This window comes from Echinops telfairi, unplaced genomic scaffold, assembly GCF_000313985.2.
Source record: "Echinops telfairi isolate 266 unplaced genomic scaffold, ASM31398v2 ScPeMD7_7469;HRSCAF=8507_0, whole genome shotgun sequence".
Taxonomy (NCBI): Eukaryota; Metazoa; Chordata; class Mammalia; order Afrosoricida; family Tenrecidae; genus Echinops; species Echinops telfairi.
In genome coordinates, this window is record NW_022111372.1 from 13,854,835 (window position 1) to 13,877,568 (window position 22,734).

The following is a 22,734-nucleotide window of genomic DNA, read 5'->3' on the forward strand; positions in this document are numbered from 1 at the left end:
AATGAAAAGATGATTGAAGGAGGTGACATTTGATCTGTGGATTTAGTTGCAGGGTGAGTTTTAGAAAAATTAACTATAAAGTGCAGAACACCTGCGGCAGGACAAACCTGACTGTTCTGGGAATGAAAATGCCAGGTGAGTTAAATCAGTGAGCACAGGGGAAACTCTTGTGAGACAGGGATAATAAGTCAAGTTTTTGTAGGTTTTGAAGCAATAGGGTAATTTAGTTTTCATCAGTGCTCCCTGTCCTCTCTTATCAACTGTTTCATTATCAAGCATCTCACAATGACAACAATAGCAAAATCAAAACAAAGTATAAGACTACTTTTAAAATATTTTGCTCAGTAAAAATGCACGAGCAACACTTGCAAAAACCAAGGTATCAGGCAAGAGTTATGCTGGTTACGATGCTTAAGATTATATGTCATTATGACTAGGTCATGACTTTTAGCAGTCGTGTATGGGTATGCAATAATCAATCTGGAAGTCAGGTAATGTGCCAGTCACTTTCTATTTTGTGATGTTAACATCCCCAGAGCTGCCTGGTCTTTGGAACATAGTCGTGTCAATAAGTGAGAATAGGGTGTACTTAGATACAAGCCATTGAAGAGTTCCAAACTACTCACTGAAGATGACTCTAAATTTCAGTGAAAAATACAAAGAGATGCACAAAGATAATATCCTTCTTCAGATACTCTCCAGGTGTACTTTAATGCTATTATACTGTTCAAAATGGAGTAGCCGACTTTATTCAAAATAACCATTGGATTGTTTAATATGGTGCTCTAAATTTTCAAATAAAGATTTCATTTATGTATATTTTATCTAGAGAGAATCAATCCTAAGCCACAGAAGGAACAAATCCAAAAGATAGAATTGTAACATATATTTTATTTTCAACTCCATTTTATTCATATAAGTTTTGTATTCTGTAGTGATTATTGATATAGAGAATTTAGATATATTCTACAATATTTTTAGCTATTTTGTTATTGGATGATAGAATAAACAGAAAGTATGCTCCTAAATTTGTGATTTCTTGCTTGCAGGTACATTTGCGGTGTTACAACATAATATGGGAACACATCAGAAAAGGATCTATTACAGATCACATTTTGTTAGTACTATACAATAAATTAAAAACAATGCTCATGCTACTTCTATGGTTTAATATTCATTATTTGGGAATAAATACACAATAGAATAAACTAATCAGCCATTAAAAGTAACCATCGCGTTGTCATCAAGTCAATGCCAAATAATTGTGACCTTGTTGGACAGAGTAAAAGATAAGTCAAAACCAACTCAATAGCACCAACAACAATTACCCGTATGGAATCAGATGACTACAAATTTCTCACCCAGAGAGGCTGGTGGGTCCCCAAATTTAACCTTTTTGTTTAGCAGCCAAACACTTAATCACTGCACTACTGAGGCTCTCTATTAAAGATAGCATTATGCATATAAAATAATGTGTTAGGCTGGGTTGACAAGATAAACAAATCCAGTGACACTAGTATATGTATAAGAGAGAGCTTTAGAGGAACGTTGTGTGTTTCATTGGTGCTATTATGCACCCTGACTGGCTCATTTCTTCCCTGTGACCCCTCTTTGGGGGGATGTCCCATTGTCTACAGATGGGCATTAGGTCTCCTCTCCATTCACACACACACACCTCTATTCACTGTGGATATGATTTTGTTCTGGGTCTTAGATGCCTTGTACCTGAGATGCCTGGTACCTGATCCCATCGACACCTCATGATCACACAGGCTGGTGTGCTTCTTCCATGTGGGCCTTGTTGTTTTTCAACTAGATGGCTGCTTGTTTATCTTCAAGGCTTTAAGACCCCAGATGCTATATCTTTCTATAGCTGGGCATCATCAGCACTCTTTGCCACATTTACTTATGAAACACACAACTTTCCTCTAGTTCTTTAGTGCTTTCTTCCCCCCACTATCATGACCTCAATTCTACCTTACAAATCAGATTAAACGAGAACATGCACACTGCTACAGATAAGAACCCGCAACTCAGGGAATTCAGGATAAATTAAACCCTTCAGGGCCAACAGTAAGTGTAGAGATACCAAGAGGATTAGGGGAGGGTGGGGGAGAAAAGGGGAATCAATCATAAGGATCAACCTATAACCCCATCTCAGGGGGCACAAACAATGGAAAAGTGCATGAGGGGTGACAGAGGATAATGTAAGATCTGAAAATAATAATAATCTATAATTTATCAAGGGACGAAGGGCAGGGGAAGAAATGGGGAGCTAATATCAGGGAAGAGAATGCTTTGAAAATGACCATGGCAGCATATGTGCAAATGTGCTTTACTCATTAGATGAATGTATGAATTATGATAAGAGATATAACAGGCCTCAGTAAAAGTATTTAATAAATTTTTAAAAAGAATCAAAAAAAAAAAAAGAGAGAGAGAGAGAGAGAACTTTATATCAGGAACTCAAGTCCATAAGTCCATTACTAGTCCAGAAGTCCCTCTCCAGTCTCTCACAGTCACAAGAAATGTGACAGAATGCAGGAATATCACAGGCTGGTGAGTGCAGTCTTGTCCATCCAATGGAGGTGAACACAGTTTGAGTGATCTTGCAGGTCCCAAAGTACCTTGCCAGCAGGAAAGTAAAGGCAGAGAGAGACAGAGAGAGGCCGATTTATCTCAGCCACCACTCCAAAGGAGGCCATCAAGCTGTGACCTGATTGACAGGTTAGATCCCACCCATATCTTGTTACAGGTCCCATGTTGGCACTATAAAAACCCTAACTATCACAGTCCACCCCTTGTGAACTTTGCACTTATACACAATTCTTTAACCATATATAATTTTAAAAACAAGCAAACTAATAAAATCATATTGTGCCTAAGAGGATAAAGCTAAAATACATACAACTCAAAATATGCCAGCCTCACTTTAAAAATAATATTCTATAAGTTAACAAAACAAAAATATTCTGTGCATATCAATTGCTGTTATGTGGGCACCTATGCCAAAATTCTGTAATCTTATCAATATACCCTCCCCCAACCCACCATGAAAGTTTGTAAGCCAGAAATGGCACAGCTTTTATCCATCCCCATTTTGGATAGCCAGTCTCTATATGGCCCATTCTATGAACCCAGTGCTCTGAGGAGACAAGCATGCTCTTTGATGTGAAGACTCTTCATTCCAGTTGGAACCTCGTTAGTGTCTGCCTCCATAAGCAAAGTCAAATAAGGACAGGCCATCCATAAAGTAGCAGCAATATGCACCAATACACAGGCTCAAAAATCTTATAGTCATGATTTGTTTCTCTAGTCCATCACTCCTCAGGTACCATAATGTTTTAGGCCAGGTTGACTAGAGTGACCAGTGATATATATATATATATATGAGAATTTCATATCAATAACTAACTATATATTGAGAAAACATCCTAGCTCAGTCCAATTCAAATCATATATATATGAGAATTTCATATCAATAACTAACTATATATTGCGAAAACATCCTCGCTCAGTCCAACTCAAATCCACAAATCCAGTACTAGTCCATAAGTCCCTCTTCAGACTTAAGCAGTTACAATAATGAAGAATACAGGAATATCACAGGTCGGTGGTCCAAAGTCTTGTGGATCCAATGGTAGTCAATGCATCTCGAGGGCTCTCACAGGCCCCTAGTGCCTTGCCAGCAGGAAGGTGAAGGCAGAGAGAGAGGTGTCTGCCTCCAGAGTGCCATTTATCTGGGTCATACCTCCAAAGAGGTCATCAAGTTGTGACCTGATTGACAGGCTAAACTCCATTCATATCTTCTTACAGTTGCCATGTTAGCACAATAAACAACCTAACTATCACATACCCCAAGAAAGAATTCTCTTAAAATGATTTGTTGATGTCTCATATGTGGGCTATATTAATTATAATATTGTTCTGCAACATTTTAAATGTTGAAACATCAAGATATTTGAACACCTTCATAATGTTTACTGCAAGTATTTGATGAAACGAGTACAAATGTTGACTCTCTAGTCTAATCTTGTAAATGATAGTTATAATTTAAAAGTGAATAGTAATCATATTTTCATTTGATTTATTATGGCAAACAAATTCAAATGATTCACACAGCTGTGGGTTGGTGAGTGGATATTTGCTAACTTCTTTGCAAGAGCATGTAAGCAAAACTATGTTGCAACTCTTTGGTATAGTAAACACTTCATAAAAATTCAGTTGGTGTTCAGTATCCCGTAATGTGTGCATGCATTAAGCATTAATCTTTATTATAATGTGGGCAGCCCAGAGCCCCAAAGAAGCTGTGAATTTTCAGTCATAATTTAGCTGGTTTGTTCCATTAGAAATGGGTTGCTACTTGTAACAATGCATACACTGGTGGTGCTGTGGGTAAGGCTGTTAACTAAAAGGCTGGCTGTTCTAATGCAGCAACTGTTCCATGGGCGCCTGTAAAACACTAAGAGGTCATGCTATCACTGAGTCAAAATCAAAACTACAGAAACACACATACTTATAACATAGCCTTAATTCTTCACTCATGGTTGCATTTCTATCATGTATGTGTTAGTTAACTGTATGATGCTGGTTTGCAGGTTGCTGTGATACTGGAAACTATGCTACTTGTATTTTAAATGCCAGCAAGATTACCGTGTTAGAATGGTTTCTATGGAAATTCCACACCAAGCCAAGTACCAAGGACCTAGTGATTTCCTTCATTGACTAATGAAAATTTTATAGATAGCAGTGAAACATTGTCTGATAAAATGCTTAAAGATGAGTCTTTCAGGTTAGAAAATATTCCAAACAAAACTGATGTTCTGAGCATGCCATGTGAATTATAGCCTTCACAAAATTCTCTCTCCACACTGCCAGATTTTTTGTCCAATAGGATAACACATTAATAAACAAATTCACAAAGTCATGGGTCCTGTGAGTTAGTCAAAGGGAAGGAATGCAGAAATGGGGCAGTACCTTCGTAGTAGTTCAAATTGATAGCATTCAAAGTGAAAGTGAGTATCTCAGAGTAGTGTTTCTGGTCTGATAAGATAACCAGCAAGGTCCTTCTGTCAACTCTTGATTCCATACGAGTTGACCCAGATGCTTTATCGTACCAAGAGCGAAGGTCTCAGCTTTCCGGAGCCACCTTGGTCCTTGGCTACATTTCTTCACCAGTTAGATTTTACCTGGAACCCATCCCTGCAGGGACTGTTCAATCATATCACTTTACTGAGGCTTCCGGTGATGAGGAAGTGCTGTGTCTGGGCTCTGTATTTTTTTTCTCATCAAACAGTGCTTTCCATGTACATCATTGTGTTTGGTCTGTTTCTTTACATAACTGACATGTATGTTTTCAAACTTTAAGCTAGAGTCTTTTTTTGTTACTTTAAAACAAGTTTCTTATATAATTGATACCTAGCTGCATTCCTGAATATAATTTTTTTTTATCTATCTCTTTTTTTAAGTGGCTGCATCAATGGGCTCAGCCATAGGAACAATTGTGGGGGTGCCATTGATTGACAGTGTTTAGATAGGGTCGCTATGAATCAGGCCCGACTCAATGACACCTAGCAACAATAGCAACATAAGGTCATGTGTATGTTGTGTGTGTGTGTGTGAGTGTGTAATAACTGCTGAAGCATTACCTTCTCAAAGTAGAATTGACATTAATGGCATGAATGGGGCAAGAGTTTCACAATCTTCATTTGATAATGAGGTACGACCCAAAATGAGAAGAAACAGTTGAAAACATCCATTAATAATTGGACCTTGAATTGATGAAGCATAAATCAGGGGGAAAAGAACTAGTGGTCATTCAAACATTCCAAGTGGCAGTGTTAAATTTCTGTATTGAGATTGTTAAGTGTTACGTGTCTGTTTCTGTTCTTGCTTCACAACACTGACAAAATCCACATAGCAGGAGTACTTTTTAATCCAAGTGACTTTTATGGAAAAGGAAAGTTTCAGATATTACAGTCTCAAAAAGTAAACACTGCTACTGAAAAGCGTACTAGCCCTGGCGGAAACCTCTCGGGAGTTCACGACTGGACGCAAAAAAAACTCATGGAACTAATACAGGAGCACAAGCCACATGTGCGGAACCAGGAAGTCCCAGGGGCCAAGAGAGCCAGGTCCCTGAGCGAGCCCAGGGCGGGCACACAGCAACCTCACCTTCCCTTGCAGTGTGCCCCGAGCCAGAGCAGAGTAAAAAGGGGCAGGAGGCCCGCCTGCTGCGGGCTTTTTCTCCTTCTGCTGGGGAGGCATGGTTGAGGGTATTGACTGACCTCATTGGCTTAGTTTTGGCTCTGCTGTGTGATGTCATATGCCTAGTTGGTGGCTAGGTTTAGTTTTCCTGCACCTTGGTGGCCCTAGTCTGCACATGCTCAGTTTGGAATTTTCCATAGGTGTCAATGGGTGCCTGATTTGCCGGGAGCCACTTTGTTGTGGCCCTAGGCAGACATTTGGGGAGACAACCTCGTCTGGCTAACCTTCAGTAGCATATGAACAAGAACCAATCCTGCTGAAGGAAGAAATTCAAGATGCACTGAAAGTATTAGCCACAAACCAGACTCCAGGAAATGATGGGATGCCAAATGAAATGTTTCCAAAAGTTGACGAAACACTGGAAGTACTCGCCCAACTCTGCCAGGAACTATGGTAGAGAGACTGAAAGGGATCTATATTTGTGCCTGTTCCAAAGAAAGGTGATCCAACAAAATTTTCAAATTGTAGAACAATATCATTGACGTCACTTACCGGTAAAATTTAGCTGAATGTCATCCAACAAATGTTGCAATAGGACACCGTTGGGGAGCTGCCTGATTTTCAGGCTGGATTCAGAAGAGGAGGTGGAAAAAGGGATATCATTGCTAACATCAGATGCATCTTGGCTAAAAGCAAACAATACCAGAAATATGTTTACTTATATTTTATTGACTATGCTAAGGTATTCCACTCCGGACTATAACAGGGAGCTGAGATAGCCCGGAGAAGGATGGAAATCCATGCAGAACTTGTACATGCGGAACTTGGACATGGCGCAAGTTGGCATTGTGAGACCAGAACCAGGGTATACTGCATGTTTAAAATCAGAAAAGGTGTGCTTGCGGGTTGCACCAGACCATAAAGAATATTGCAATGCTCATTTTCAATTTTAATCATAGAATATTGTTTAATGTAGACTTTAAAATTCTTAAGTATACTATTCCTAAGATTTTGTTAAGAAAACCCAAATCTCAAACCCGCTGCCATCAGTTCAAATTCAACTCATAAAGACCAAGCCTTTTAAATATTTATGGGAACCAACAGCATTATCTTTTTCCATGTAAATGACTGGCGAGTTTGAACCACCTGCCTTGTAGTTAGCAGTACAAAGCTTACCCAGCAATATCCCCAGAACTCACTAACATCAAAAAGGTTTTGCAAAATTTTCTGCACTGAGTTACAATATTAGTTATATGATTAATAACTGAGTAGATGTCTTTTAAAAAATGTCTCCACAACTTGCTCTTCAACTAGTGCATTATTCATAAAATGTTATACATAGGTTTATATATATTAATTGCAATAATATTGTTGTTAATAAAACAGAAATTTTGAAAAAAATCAATGATTTTAAAACATCACGAACAGCAAAAGAAAAACATGTGTTTGTAACACATACTGATTAAACCATATATTTTCCAATGTCATTAATGAGATAATAATGACATTTCTCGAAAAAAAAAGAAGTGTGAGAGTTAAGGTTTATGCCAACTTGGCTGGGCCAGAATTCTCAGTAGCTTTGCAGTTAACACTTAGTATACCCACGTAACCTGATTTAAAGCAATGTAATGAAACCTAATCAGTTGTAAGCCTCCGTAATGGAATAAGGTTAGCAGGGAATGCAACAGTCTACTCAGGTCACGGCTCTGATGCAAAGATGCCGCATAAGGACGCTGGTGCATGTGATTACTCATGGTGTTTTCAATTGCCCCATATGCATGTGACAGCGGCACAGTGGATTAAGAAGACTAGATAATAATTGATATATTGAATTATGGTATTAGTAATGAATATTAAATGGCTTGCCAAAAGGAGGAACAAATCTGTGTTGAAAGAAACACCGCTAGATTGCTCCACGAAAGCAAGGCTAGCTCGTGGACTTTGGACATGTGATTACAAGGGGCCAGTACTTGGGAAAGGGCATCATGTTTGAAAAAGAAGAGATCTAGCAAAAAAGAGAAAGATTCTTTAAAAAATGAAGTTACACAGTGACTACAACAAAGGGCACAAACAGCACTAATTGTGAACATGTCTCAGGGGTGTGTGTACTTCCTTCTGTTGTACTTTGTTTATTATAAATCAGAATTGACTTGATGGCACCCAATAAGAAGTAAAATTTGTTTTCATGCTTTTACATTAAGTTATTAAAATAAGCATAATTAAAATTAATTACCATATAATCTATGATGTTTCACGATATATTCAGAATAGGCATTTCCATGGAGCAGAAAGCAGGTTTCTAGTGACAGGAACTCAGGAGGGAGAGAATGATGAGTGAATGGTGAATACATTATCTGGAACTCGATAAAGGGATTGTGTTGTGTTTCCTTTGGGATACATTATATGCCACTGAATTTTACAGTCTTGACGTGAAACAAGCAGACATCCAGCAGAGAAACAACAAGCCCGCATAGAGGAAGCACACCAGCTTGTGAGCTTGTGTGATCATGAGGTGTCATAGGGACCAGCTATCAGGCATCAGAAGACCCATAACAAAGAAACAAAACCATATGGCTGAGAATGAGGAGGGTTGGGGCAGAAACCCAATGCCCATCTGTAGACAATGGAAAATCCCACCACAGAGGGGTCACAGGGAAGAGATGAGTCAACCAGGGTGCAGTAAAGCACCCATGAAACACACAATATTCCTCTGGTTCCTCGAGGCTTCCTCACCCCCCCCCCCCCCCCCCCCCCCCCACTCCAGCTACCATGACCCCAGTGATGCCTTTCACTTCTGACTAGACTGGAGCATGCACACCGGTAGAGAGAAGAGACAAGAGCTCACTGGTGCCAAGGGCTTAAGTGGAGAGCAAGTGTTTTGAGAATGATGAGGGCAACGAATGCACAAATGTGCTTTACACAATTGATGTATGTATGGATTGTGATAAGAGTTGTAAGAGCCCCCAATAAAATGATTTTGAAAAAAAGTGACAGAAACTTAGCCCAAACTAAAAACAAAACAAACAACAAACAAAACTTCATTTCCATTGAGTTGATTCTGACTAGTGGCCCTAATAAGACGGGGTAGAACTGCCTGTGTGGGTTTCGGAGGCTGTAACTCTTTGTGGAAGTAGGAAGCCTCATCTTTTTCTCACTGAGCAGCTGGTAGTTTCAAATGGCTGACTTTGTGGTAGGTGGCTCAATGCATCGCCACTGTGCAAAAAAATATTCATTGCTTCCTGTTATTGAATTGTTAGTTCATAGGTAGGCCTGGCCCCTGAGGTATGACTGAATTTATATCTTAATTATTCTGCAAATACTTGGTTTCTCTTCTCTGTGGTTTTGATTTGTATATTTCTACTGACAGAAGCTTTTGAATATCTTTGTGCTTATTGGTCATTTGTATATCTTCTTTCAAAAAATGCCCATCCAAGTCCTTTGTTCATTTTTTATTGGGTTGCTTGTCTTTATATTGTTGAAGTATAGAAGTTCTTTTTATATTCTGGATATTAAAACCTTACGAAATAGGTGGTTCTCAAATATGTTTCCCATTCGTGTAGGTTGTCTTTTCATTTTTTTTAGAAAAGTCCTTTGAATCACACACATACACACACACACACACACACACACACACACACACACACAAAAGAGATAAGAGTTCACAACACACACAACCCAAGAGCAGGAATGGGAATAACGATGCCAGATGAGTAGGGAGAAGGGTAGGGGGGTGAGGAGGGGAAAAAGGGGGAACTGATTATAATGATTAATACACAACCACACACACCCTTCCAGGGGGAGGAACAACGGAAACCATGGGGGAAGGGAGACGGTGGTCGGTGTGAGATATGAAAATAATAATAATATATAATCTATCAAGGGGACATGAGGGTTGGTCGGGGGGAAGTGAGGAGAGGAGCTGACACCAGGGGCTCAATAGAAAGTAATTGTCTAGAAAAGAATGATGGCAACATATGTACAAATATGCCTGATACAGTTGATGTATGGCTTGTATTAAGGATTGTAAGAACTCTCAATAAAATGATAAAAAATGTTTAATTTTATGAGTTTAATATCAAGAAAAATGAATGAATGTTTTATATTGATCTTTTCATAAAAGTTTCACTAATCTTAAACAACCTATAAGGTCATCTATATAATATACTGCTTCAATACCAGTAATACTTTTGAATTGCTTCAATCTTGGCTGAATATTTCCTTGAACTCCCTACACATTCAGTTAATTAATGACAAGATATCGCTTGCTGGTCCTCTTCAAATTCACCATACCCTCTAAACTTGTTCATCAACCTGCCTCTGAACTTGTTGATCAACCATCAGTCTCTAATTCCTAGACTATCACCATCATCCCTCCAATTTTGTAATTTCGGTGCATCAAATCTATCATTTTCACCTCCATCTTCCTTATACTTTTTGACAATATGTATCCAAACCTTGTATTTTTATGTCTGAAACAATATCTTAACCCTCTCTATTCAGTGTTAAACTACTTGCTGCCAATAATTCCTAACCGGTTCCCCAACATGCACCTGCTCAACATCAAGTATTCTCACATATTCTATTTTACTCAATTAATATATTCTTCGTACTTAAGCCAAAGTTATAATTTTAGTTTGAAAACATGCCATTTACTCTTTAAACTTTTCAAATGCTTGCACTTTACTTTTATCATGGCACCCGGTCTTGTCTTCAACTGCAAATACATGTCACTTCATGCTTCTCTTTGACATGGCTACCTCATATGGTCCCTTATTTTCAAATACACCAGGTCCTCTTCAGTCATGTCAGTGCCCTGATGGCATAGTGGATAATGCTTTGGGACTGCTAACTACAATAATATTCCATAAGTTCATCTTCAGACTCACACAGTCACAAGCAATGAAGCATACTGCAGGAATACCACAGACTGGTGGGTACAAAGTCCTGTGGATCCAAAGTTGGTGAAAGTTGGCAGGGCTCCTACAGCTCCCCGTCAGCAAGCAGGAAGGTGAAGGCGTAGAGAGAGAGAGAGGCTGTCCTCCGGATAACTGTATATCTCAATTGCACCTACAATTGAGATATCAGGCTGCAATGTGATTGACAGGCTAAACTCTACCCCTACCCTACACTTTTATATAATTCAAATTGACATGAAATCATATAACTACAACAGATCACCTCTCATCAATTTGAAACCTTTACACAACTCTTTAGCTATACATAGTTTTAAAACAAAACAAAAATAAAATCATGTTTGTGTCTAACAGGATAAAACTCAAAAGCATACAATTGAAAATGTGCCAGCCCCATTTAAACATAATAGTCTATTAATGAACAAAATAAAAATATTCTACCTAACAATTTCAGTTATATGAACATTTACACCACAATTCTATAATTATATCAATACATTCCCCACCCCTGAAAGTTGTAAGTCAGTCACTTCAAGTCCTTATACCCCCCCACCCCAATTCTGGAAATCCAGTCTCTATATTGCCCATTTAAATCAACCCAGTACTCTGAGGAGACAAGCATGTTAACTGATATAAAGAATCTTCATTCCAATTGGAAACTTGTGAGCCTGCATACATAAGCAAAGTCAACATAAAGTCCACAGTAATATGGACCAAGTCACAGGTTCAAAAATCTTATCATCTTCATCTGCTTGAGTTCTGGTCACCTCACAGTGGGCCGCTTCACTTAGCTTCACCAGCATGTCCAATGGTCGCCTGATGTTTTGAACATGGCCATGGGCCCCATCACAAACTCTCAAAACCCTAGCCCTCTGAGGTAAGGTCAAGGCATAGGCTGTAATCTGAACAACTCTTTAACTTTCAGACCAGCCAACCTGCTCTCCTTTCTCCTCTAGTCTCTGTGAACCAGGTACATGGATGCTAGTAGCCAGAATCCACCTGTCTCTATATTGCTGCATTTCTCCCACTTCCATTCAACAAGTGGATCCAAGTGGTCAGTTAGTGAGTATTTTAGACCCCCCATAGGCACCCTTTAATGTTCAGTCCTAGAGAGGCTTTCCTTCATGACTCCAGACTTTTCCAGCATCAGGAACCAGTTTAAAATTCAAAAAGGCCAAAATGGCTCCGTTTTTTCCCCCTTCAGTCTGCCAACAGTTCTCAAGGCAATTCTTTTCAAACGCAAATAGCATGAGCACTCAAGGCACTAGATGGGGCTTACCTTTTCTAAACAATCTTTATAGGCATTTCCTGGACCTATTTAACAGAACCAATTTATGGCTGAAGGTAGTGGACTTTCTTACTCTATATTCATTCTTCTCACTAACAATTCCTATCACACATTATATCAATAACAATAGGTAAAAGAAATCAGTATAATCCTAGTAGATCCAGATCCTAAATACATTCTTAAAACCATAAAATCTAATCCATTTTTATCTAAACTATCTCATTCATGTGCAATATGGCCTTAAGCCTCTGGCTGCATCTGCCAGGGCTGGCCCTTCTGGCAGACATTTGGACCAAGCAGCATGCCTTCAGAGAAGTTCAAGTCCCTCTCTAGACTCACATGCAGGAAGATCACAGGCCAGTGGGTGCAAAGTCCTGTGGATCATGTCACACTGGAAGCATAGCACAGCTTCAGCAGCTTTCAGGTTACCAGCAGGTAAAATGGAAGACAGAGAGAGCTCAATAGAACTTTCTATTCTCCTATAAGAGAATTGGGAGCCCTGGTGGTTACAAGTTGGGCTGTGATCCATAAGGTCAGCAGTTCAAAACTACTACCCACTCAATGGAAGAATGATGGCACTTTCTACTCCCATAAAGAGTGTTATAGTCTAAGAAACTCACAGGGCAGTTCTTCTCTGTTCTATAGTGTCTCTATGAGGTGATAACAACTTAATAATGTATAGCCAGATCACTATCTGGCCAACTTCTAGCAGCAAGTGGCCTTGAATCTCCCACACACACCTGCGGAGCTGACCAGAGCTGGCTAATGTAAAGCAGCTTTGCAAGTGTTTTTTCTTTCTTTTTTTATTTATTTTTATTTTTTTGTTTTTTTCTTTCTTTTACTCATGGTCCATTTTGCTCACGGCCCATTTTGTTCACGTTCCATTTGGCTCAGTGCCCACTTTGTTCTCAACCCGCCACCCTGTACCCGGCACGAATACACCCGGAACCAGGAAGACACCTTACATTCCAGAAACCCGGACATACCTGTATCTCCCAATCCCTGACTACTTTACCTTATATGGACTCAAGGCAGCCCAGTCACATGTTCCCCGGCTATATAAACACCACCCCTGTAGCCTGGGGTGTGACTGCCTCTGCCCGGATACTGTGGACCGTGGGACTTTGCCCAGGCTGGGTTTTTCTCCCCAATAAAGTCTGTTTGCTTTAATTCGAATGATTTGGTCTCTGGCGCCTCTTGACTACCTTACAGATGGCAGGGAGTGATTTTTCTTTTCCTATAAGAGAATTACAAACAAAATTGTCATTTTACATTTACTTATGTTATTATTTATGTTATAATTACTTTTTTGGCCATCTCCTCCTCCTCAGTAAATTCTCTGAGTATAAGGAATTTTACTAGTTTTGATCATCATTATACCCAAGAGTGTTCATAATGACTGTGAGTTAGTTAGTTTATTGTGCCAACCTAGCCAATAAACACATGTGGGATTAATTGAAGGGCGGAGGGATAAATGGCTCAGTGAGCCTCGTCTTTCTAGTTCTCAGGTCTCTTGCTTTGTGAACGTCGGACCAGCTGCCTTAGCCAGTTCCCTGCTTTAGCTGTCAAGGTTCTTTTCCTGTGAGACATCCCCAAGGAGAAGCCACATGGACGTACCCTGATGCAACCCTAGGCGCTGGAGCAGCCGTGTGGAGAGCCCTGCCAGCGCTGAGATGTTTACACATTCACTAACTTGCTTTCCTCCTGCAGTCGGCATTATTATGTCTGTTTTGTGAGATGGAGGAGGACTTTGTGGACTGGTGTTGGACATATGGGTTAATGGGTTAATGTTGGACTTGTGGGCTTGGGCAGCACTGGGATGGGATATTTTCTTGATGCGCACTTAACCTTTACATAGAGCTCTCTCTTATACGTGAGTTTTTGTGGACTTGTTTCTCTAAAGTATCTAGACTAACACAGGCTATGATTTAGAAGATACTCAAATACTTGTCAAAATGTTAATTATCACTTGTCTAAATCATAAAATGCAATGAGATTTAAATGAGAAAATGAATAGAAAAGCAACTAGCAAATAGATGCAAATATACTGGTTATTATTACTGCAGTTTATTATTGAGTCAATATGGTATTTTTGAATTCATGAATACAATTCTAGATCCAATGGAAGATCATGTGATAATATGAATAACAAGAGTATTCCTACATGAGCTCCATGGCTTAATCTGCTTGTTTTATTGATCTTCTAAGTGGCATACTTTATTAAAAGTAGGAAAGAAAAATTTTGGAGCTGGTAGACACCCATGAAAATAAACACTGATAGGAAGAATTATCTGGATTAAAATTTTAAATGATATCAAATTCTAGAGGCATTTAACTCTTTGGCCTGATATGAAAATATGTATTCTAAATCTACTTTGGAAAACTGAACACTTGCTCAGATAATTATGAAGAACTTTTTATCACTTGCAAAATCTATTTTGGTTATATTTATTTAGAAATACATTTGCTATGTTTGGGTCCTTTCAAGTCAATTTGAACTCATGGAATCAATGTATTACAAAGAGGAATTGTTCCATAGAGTTTTATTGGTAGATTTAAAGACTTTTTTTCTCTGAACCCATGTATAAAGGGGTTTAAGCCATTAAGATTTTTATTAGTAATCAAGCACTTAATTGTTGTGCCATCAAAGCTCTTTGAAAGAACTATTTAATTTATAATACCAACAGCTAACTAATGAGATACTCTTAATGTATTTCCTTTCCTTTTTTTCCACACTAAATTCTCTGAAAATCTAAGCTTATACTAAAAGCTCTGACCTCACCAGAAAGTGTGTGTAGGGTGGGGTGGCAGTGGGGTGGAAATTGAGGGGCAGTGAAAGGACTGGTTGAATGACCTTATATATTATGCTTCTATTTTATTTTCTTTTGATTCATTCTTTTTGTTGTTGCTGCTCAATCCTAATTTTTTTGTCTATTATTTGAAATTTTTATTCCAGTAAAAATGTGTAATTATTATGTAGGTAAAGTGTGGGAAACATTTCTAGATAATTAGATGCTTACAGATCTAGATAATTTAATTCTGAAAATTATTTATTTTTTTAATTCTTGGGTGATGGAAATATTTGAATGTAGCAATTATAAATCATTTTAGGAGTGATTCTTTGTTTAAAGTGTTGTGGTTGAAAAGTAAGTATGGCATTTTTGCACCCAACTATGCTAAATCTTTATCATTATTTAAGAATAAGTTTATGAGGATTTTTTTTATATAGATACCTCTTGATTAGGTCTTAAACAGGACAAAGACAAGGTGAAGACAAACATAAACAAACCAGATGACAGATGGCAATTAGCCTGAAGCCATAATGCTGTCCAAATGATTCCTAAAGCCACATGGACAACAAAGGAAATTATCATACAATTTGATGGCAGCAGATCAGTTTCTTTTTGTATCAGGTAGGATTATGGAAGCTCAATAAAGTCCCTTGATTAGAATATGTGCGCTATTGCACATTAGAAGAGTTTACAAAATTGGTTCTGGGGCCTTCCATCCCCTTGCCTGGGTATAAGTTAGCAGCCTTGGTCCCTTAGTTTCCATTGTGGGTATGTCCACACAATCCCTGGGCTGGCTAGAGGACTTGATGGTAATCCACTGATTTACTTTCTACATTACCAATTAATAGTCAGAAGGAATTCAATGTAAGCTGAATTATGTCAAGACTCTAAGTAAATAGATGTAGGGCTCCCGCTGCAAACAATAGTCTTCTGCAAACCGAGTGTTTGGAAATTAAATTTTAACACATCCCTTTCTCTGATCAATATTTTTATTAAAAACTCTTTGATCACATTTTAGGTTTGTGTTTTCTCCTCTGTATGGATTTGTTTATAACGGCCTTAGATGGACTTTTTTTTTTTTTAGGACAAGCCTTTAAGACTGCAAACATTAACCTTTCTGATAGCCGGACACCATCTAATTGCTCTATTGCCCTTTACTGCAGAACCTAAATTTTCAGTATTCACTTTCATAAGGGTAGGTATTGATCAAGGCCATATCAAAATAACTACTTAACTTTGATGAGGCCTTAAGGTATGAGTTCAAATCCATTCATAGCACATATATATGATGTCTATGTATATACATATATATATACATACATCATATATATTTACATACATATATATTCAGCATATTAGAATCCTGAGACATTACATAAATAACCTCCATGCAACATTTGGTAATGGGAATAATAATCATATAATTAATTAAAAATAATAAAATGATGAAAATCCTAATGTGGAAAAACTAGGAATAAGTATATTACAAAGGAAACTCAAGAGAGTTTGAGGTGATAGTTATTAAGGTTTGGATATCTGAGCATGCTGATCCTGCCTACATGAATATTATTTGAATGGAGTTAAAACAAAATGACTCAAAATAGGAGTTAACTTTCCATGGAGACACCATTTATTCATGTCGAACAAGTTCCCTTCTGAACTTCCCTTCTGTACCTAGAGAAACTCACCAAATCAGGTTGTGGTTTATGCCAATAAGTATCTATAATTTTTCTAACATGTTACATTAAAAAGTATTTATTTGATCTCTGTTTTGACCATTTTCATGTTTTCCTGTTTTCTAATATTCTCTACTTCCTTTTTAATGAAGACTTTTTTTCTACTTTACTTTAGTTTTATCATTTTTTTTTCATTTTTGGTGTGTTTTTCTGTATATGAAATCCAGGAAAGGTAAATTTTTAGAGACTGCAACTGGATAATGGTTTCTTGGGAATCTGGCAGGGGAGGTTACAAGGAAATGGAGAGCTAATTTCAAGGAGCACAAAAATGAAGAAAATGTTCTAAAATGGATTGTGGTGATGATTGCACAATGCTTTTTGATATGATTAACTATTAAATTATATTACATGTGAATCGGGTGCCAATAAAGCTGTTTAAGACAAAATAATAGACTTAGGACCAATGTCATAGCTTTGGCCCATGTGTTTGTAACATATTTCATGTTGATATGAAAAAATAATTTACATTATAATTTTTTTCTTGTGAAATAGTCCACTTTACAAGTTTAAAGGGCAGTAGAAAGATTGAGCAAAAGGATTTATGGGAAGAACCTTTGGAAACTATTTGAAATAGTACTTTAGATTTTTTATTGTGTGTATTTTGTTTTATCATTACCATTACTGAAAGAAAGTCTAAATGTGTTCTCACTCTATTAATTTTGTTCAGCAGTTTTTCTTCTTTATGAATCGTGATTTTGTATGGTCAGGCATGAATTTGATTACTAAAAGATCAATATTTAAGGTTTTTCTGGCTGAATAATATCAAACTGAAGTCTGAATCCCAAGTACCCCAGGAAGGTTTGGCCTAAAGACAGGGCCTGGTACACAATGAGCAGTGAACATGAATATTTTCCTGCTTCGTTTATCATCCATGCATTTTAATAACGAGTTAAATTGCAGGTATCCTCATTATGCATTGAACCTGGTAAGTTTGATGGAAAAAAAAATAAACCTATGTCCAAGAATCTTAGTACCTGACATCTTTAATAAGTTTATAATTGCATATTTTTCAAATAAATTTGTGAAATTAAAGCCTGGTAAAAATAATTGATGTCATAGAAACAATTTTAATGTTGTTAGGTGTAGAGCCCAAGTCTAATAGAAAGATGAAGGAAAAAATCACTATCAGGTACTGCCCCACCCTCACAGTAACTGCTGTGATTAAGCCAAATGTTGCTGCCAGTATATCAACCAATTAGCTTAAAATTACTTTTAATGCTGAATCTTTACCAAGGAAGCATGCCGGGACTGACCCCTTCTGATGACACGCCTACAGAAAATTTCCCCCAATCTCACTTCTAAAGAACATTCCAGCTGTATTTAATCCAAGACAAATCTGTTCACTCTGACCTCAGCGCTACATTAGACATTTCCACTGACAGAATAATTCAATTCTGCTTTGGCCCGTTTTACTCATCGTTCAGCTTTTGCATGCATTTAGGACAACCGAAAATACGATGACTTGTGTCAGGCACACCTTAGTCCCCAAAGTGACATCTTTGCTCTTTAACTCATTAAAGGGGATTTTTACAGCAGATGTCCCCAATGGAATGTGTTGTTTTGTTTCTTGCTTGCCATTTCCATGGGCATTTATTATGTATTCAATAAAAAAAAATTCCTATCAATTTTCATGTTGTTATTTTTTTTAAAAAATGTTTTTCATGATGTTCTTATTAATCTAGTTGTTATCATTTTAATGTTCCTATGTTTGGGTATGATTATAACAAAGGCTCTAGTCTTTAATTTTCGTCAGTAAGGGCTTCAAGTCCTCTTAGCCATTAGCAAACAAGGTTGTGTCATCTGCAAAAGACAGATGCTAGCAAGCCTCTTTCCAATCCTGATGGCATTTGTTGTTGTTGCTGTTCCATATAGTCCAATTTCGTAGATCATCTACTAAACTACAGATTGAATATGTATGATGAAAGAATGCAACTTTGAAACACAACCTTCCTGAGAGAGTATCTCTTTGTATTGCTACAATGACAGTGTGATGGACTATGTACAGCTTCCACTTGAGAACAATGAAATGTTCTGGAATTCCTATATTTGGAATGCTTATCCTACAGTGGTTAAGCATTAAGATGCTAGCCCCAAGGTCAACAATTCAAAGCCACCAGTCATACCATGGGAGAAAGTTGAGGTTTTTTTACTCTCTACTCTCATAAAGTGTCATATACAATCTCCCAAACCCACAGGGCCAATTCTACTCTATTCTACAGGATTGCCATGAGTAGGAATTGACTTGGCAGTGAGTTGATTATTTTGGATACACAACTTGATTTGTAGCTTCATACATAATTTGATACATAACAAGGGCCACCCTATTTAATGTGTTTCATAGTTAATAAAACATAGGTAAACGTAGTTCTGGTCTTCTTTGCTTCAGTAATGATCCCTGTCCCTTGTCCCATGTTCTCTTTTGGAACCAGCTTGAATGACTGGCGGTTTCCAGTCAGTGTCCTCCTGAGACCGTTTTTTCATTTACCTTCATCTTAATTTGAGTGGCATGTGATATTCATGTTATTTAAAAATATTTTCCATAGTCTATCATTCACAGTCAGTGAATACAGAGATGAAGATCTTAAAGCCAGTGGGCAAGTAGCTATCACACTTTTTTTTTTTGGTATAGACAAGTGTTTCCAATATTGTATTGATGGAGTACTCATTAAGATGTTTCAATAATACAATATTAGAAACATCTTAATGAGTACTCCATCAATTCCCGAAACCCTGTTATCCTCCAGTCTCTTCATTAGTGGATTACAAAAAACTTAGCTTAAAGTTTTATAACCACTAAAGGTTTGTTTTCAAGAGTGTTTACATCAGTAAATTAAGAATAATTGACAAGCATTTCTAAGGGCACAATTTAAAAATGTATCTAAAATAAGCCTGTTTAATTAATGATAAAATAAATGTTCAGGTGATATAGCTAAACATAACAGCACTTAATGCAACACTCCCCCATTGCTACTGAGTTTATTCAGATTTTTGAGTTTCTTATGACCTCTTAGCTAGAAATGTAACAATTGTTATATTTTCTTCAAGTACACTGTTCATTTATTAGAGCTTAAAGGTATATTTAAAACAAAAATATTCTGATGGTCTAACATTATAACAACATTTCACCTTCAAAGTATACATTATTTCATCAATTACATTGTCTCGTTAAAATATATATATAGTCAGTTTCCATATCTATGTGTTTCATATCCATGGATTCAACCAACTGGATCAAAAATATCTGAGTACTTAAAATAAAAACAGTACATTTGTAAAGCAATCCCTGAAATACTAAACCAAACTACCAACCCAGTGCCATCGTGTTGACTCTAACTCGTTATGACCCTGTTGGTCCAGATAGAAAGCCCCCTGTGGGTTTCCGAGGTTGTACTCTTTATAGGAGTCGTCCTTCTCCCACACAGCTGCTGGGGTTTCAGAGTGCTGATTTTGCAATTTGTAGCACAGCATTTAACCACTACACCACAATGTCTCCCTTGAACGCTTTACAAAGCATTTTCATTATATTAGGTATTATCAGAAATCTAGACATGATTTCAAGCATAAAGGAGGAGGGGCAGTAGTCTATACAAATGCTACATTCATATTTGAGCATTTTGATCTTCAGGGGTTCACAGAACCAATGTCCTGAGGATACAGTAGGAACACTGCCACAATTAAATATTCTCTGGTCACTTTCCTAAAAGTAGCTTATACAAGTGACAGGATCTGCTGCACAGCTTTAGAGTGTTGAAAGGTAAGGATGTTACTTTGAGGACTAAGGCCTGATGCGTGCCATGGTATTTTCAATCACCTCATATGCGTGTGCAAGTCGGACATTGAATAAGGAAAACCAAAGAGGAATCCATGCATTTGAATTGCAGTTCTGGAGAAGAATACTGAAAGTACTGTGAACCACTCAAAGGACAAATCTATCTGCCTTGGAAGAAATACGACCATAGTGTTGCTTAGAGGGAAAGATGGTGAGACTTGTCTGATATGTTCTGGACATACTGTTAGAAGAGACTAGTCCCTGGAAAAGGAAATCATGTTTGGTAAAACAGAGGGGTAGCAAAAAGGAGGAAGACACCCAAGGCAATAGATTGGCACTAGGGCTGCAAATGAGTTCTAGCATAGAGCCAATTACGAGGTTGGTGCAGGACTGAGCAGTGTTTCCCTCTGTTGTGCATAGTGTCACTACGAGCCGGAACTGGCTTGATGGCACCTAACACTAACAAGGTATACATCGTATATCTTGGAAAACAAAAGTCACCGCCACTGAAGAGATGCCCACTCACAGTGACCCTGTAGGCCAGGGTAGATCTGCCCGTGTGAGTTTTGAGATTATGAAACTTAATGGAGTAGAAAGTCACCGCTCTCTCCTGCAGAGCAGTTGGTGGTCTGGAATTGCTGATCTTGTAGTTAAAAGCTCAGCATGTAATCACTATGCCACCAGAGCTCATTATATATTATACACATACATTAAATACATACTATGTGGCATAAAGAGCATTAAATACATATTATAAGGCATAAAATAGGTACTAAGACCCCTTAGTGTAATTAAAAAATATATCTCAAGACCTGTTTTCAAAAATTCCAAAACAACTACAATCCATTAACATTCAAGGCTCTTCTTTTGCTCCTTCATCTCCTCTTTCAAAGGAGCAATTGATTTCTTTCTAAAAATATATCCACCCCCCCAAAAAAGTCTCCCCAAACTTGTTGCCATTGAATCAATACTGATTTATTGCAAGCCCTCTGTGGGTTTCTGAGACTGTAAGAGTTTATGAGAGTAGAAAGCACAGTCTTTCTCTCAGCAAGCTGCTGGGGGTTTCAAACTGCCGAACATGCAGGGTGTAGCCCAGCACCAAATCACTATGCCACCATGGAGACCTTTTAAAAGACAGAAGATAAAAATTGGTAAATTTTAGGTTAACGTATTTTTTTCAGTTGGAAGGTATTGCCTAATTTTTCCTATCTTTCCTTTTGTGGAAGAAACCTAAACATAGTTACATACTTTGTACTTAAGGTCATTTAAAAATACATTTTATGTAGATATTTGAACTATTTATGAATGTCTAATGTTCATTGTCATTGCCTATACATTCTTCTTGTTGTTGCTAGCTGCTGTTGATTCTTCCCTCCACTCCTGGACACTGCATATGTTACAGAGTAGAATTGCTTCTCAGTGTTTTTTTTTTTGGCTCAAATTGCTAAGGAAGCAAATTGCCAGCCTTATTCTTTTGTAGAGCCACTGAGTGGCCTCCAATTTCCAATCTGTGGGTCGGTTATTTGAAAAGTACAAAATAACATGGAATAAAGAGAATTATAATGATGACTCCCCTTGAAAAGCAGCATGATATTTATTTGCTAGGTCTAGTTCCTTAACTCTGTAGCTTTCCTTACGCCATCTCCTTATACCATTTGTTATCTATCACTACACTTGATAAACTCCTTGTTAACTCTTACCACTCAACTCACCACCCAGACTTGTACTTTTGCATTTAACCAACCAACCCCAGATCAACACAGCTGATAGTTTAATCCCACCCTAAAACTACAAGAAAGGCTGCTACCCAGTTTCTTGCTTGCTCTTGCTCTACACTTGTGGTTTCCCTACGTTCACTTGTTCTGTGGCTCCCCACATGGCTACGGTAACTGTGTGTACAGTAAACTTAGTCTCTTTCATGGCCACCCTGATTTCTCTTCCCTGTATCCCAGTGACTTACTCACAGCCACTGAGATCATTCCAACTCATCTCCTATCTATCGCGGTCCCTTGGGTTTCTGAGGTTCTCT